Source organism: Acyrthosiphon pisum, chromosome X (assembly GCF_005508785.2).
Source record: "Acyrthosiphon pisum isolate AL4f chromosome X, pea_aphid_22Mar2018_4r6ur, whole genome shotgun sequence".
Classification (NCBI taxonomy): Eukaryota; Metazoa; Arthropoda; class Insecta; order Hemiptera; family Aphididae; genus Acyrthosiphon; species Acyrthosiphon pisum.
In genome coordinates this window covers 118572947-118575049 of record NC_042493.1, presented here as the reverse complement: position 1 = coordinate 118575049, position 2103 = coordinate 118572947, and positions in this window count along the sequence as shown.

Here is a 2103-nt window from a genome sequence, read left to right as displayed (position 1 = left end):
AAAATCTAAAAAATACATTTACGCAGTTTATTTTTATAGTCATTTTAAGTACAAATTTGGACGAAATTACATATTAAAAACCTAGGATAACTATTTTAGTTATTTTGTTGTGATTGTATAATATTATTTATGGGTACTTGAAACTTCTAAAGTATACTATTATATTTCTATGATAGTACCACGGTTTGTTGTTGATGTATAACGTGTTACCTAATAAATATTATGATATGATTAATTTGGAATTTATTGTAGGTACCTACAATTTTTAGAATCACTCATGAACCACCATAGAATTGCATTTGATACATTATATGGATTTCAAGAATTATATACTAATCATTGTACACTGTGTAATTATATTTATTTTTAATTTAGCATTTAATAAAGATATAAATTAATAATAGTAATAACTAGTAACATCTATAGGGGAATCTTTTGTCATCAAACAATCAGAATCATATAGATTAATAATTATAATAATATTGTATTGAAAGTTTGATTTAAAAATGTATAACCAAGAAATATAGAGTTCGCTGGTTAGAGAATATACTACTTCAAGAAATGAGAGATTTTTAAAAACGACAATTATTCATCAACTCATTCATAGGTACATTAAATGTTCATGAGGACTTAGTAAAGGACTAACAAAAATTAAGTTGTACGTATATTGTATAAGCCAGCTGTTCCCAAACTGCGCCGCGAGTTGTACCTAATACCTAATAAAAAGAATTTATTTTAAAATTTATTAATCTATTTATTTTTAACACCCTAGGTATCTAATTTATCATAACTACTAATTAATTGTGCAATTATATAACCAAAGGTATTAATATCTTATGTTTATTTCTTTAAGCTTAAGCAAGTAAATATTAATATGTAACTATACACACTCCCTATAGTAAAATAATGAAAGTAAATTAATTTATACCTATATTTACATTTAAAAATACCATACTGAAATAATATCTAAAAATGTAAATTTTAAATTCATTTACTATAGACCAATAAATTTTACCTAAAAATCAAAAATATTTGAATTATTTTTTTTAAATTGATAATTTGAATAAATACTTTTTTGAGTATTTTGAGAATTAGGTATACAATAGGTATACAATATTATGTTGGTATGTTACTATTTATCAATGCGTTTAATTTTTGTTTTATTAACACTTTATTGCATGACGTGAAATTTTAAGTCTTAAATTTGTTTATATTTATATAGGTACCTATACCATACCTACTCATTACATTATACAATACTGCGATATGGTGTTGATTAGGTACTCAAAACTTCACACAATTATTTTATTTAGAACTTTTCGTACGTATATATAAAAATACTGAGAGAACCTTAAAAATTTAAATATGTGCTACTGTAGCAATGTTATATGTTAAATTAAATTTTTTATCTGAGTAATAACAGACGCTTTTGGATAAGTACTAGCCCATATATAACAAAAAGTATCTGCTACTTCCAGCACCCCAGGAAATAAATTATTAGCTCCTTGACTGGATGTCTGGGTCTACAACGTCTCTATTAGGTACTCCGTTAAATGTAAACTACACAGATTTGTAGCTCGGTAATTTGGCTGGTTTTGACCAAATATAAAATGCAGTTCTAAATTTATATTCGATCGTTATGACTATTTTATTTTATCTAATGGCAACCCTAAATAATATATAAACAAAAAAATATTATTTTTTATCTTTGTTAAGCATTGTACCTATGGGACTCGTTATCTTAAATACATAATATGCAGAAGATGTACGCGTACCTATATCATATTAGTACATACTCGAGTATATAATGTAAATGTATTACCATTGATTAAATATACTAACAGTATATTACACAGGGTGTAACAATGAGAAGACCAGAAAAACAATTTTGCTATTAAAACGTTTGACAAAATTTGTTAACATTATATGATTAATAAACAATTTAAGATATATACTCATGTTAGCGAATTCCCTAAATATAAATTATATATATAAAATAAATTTTTAAATATCGATTAGAACAAATGTTATTTCATATGTCAGGTCTTCCTGTTATACAGCCTGTGTATTAATATTATACATAAACGGTATGCCTATAATATT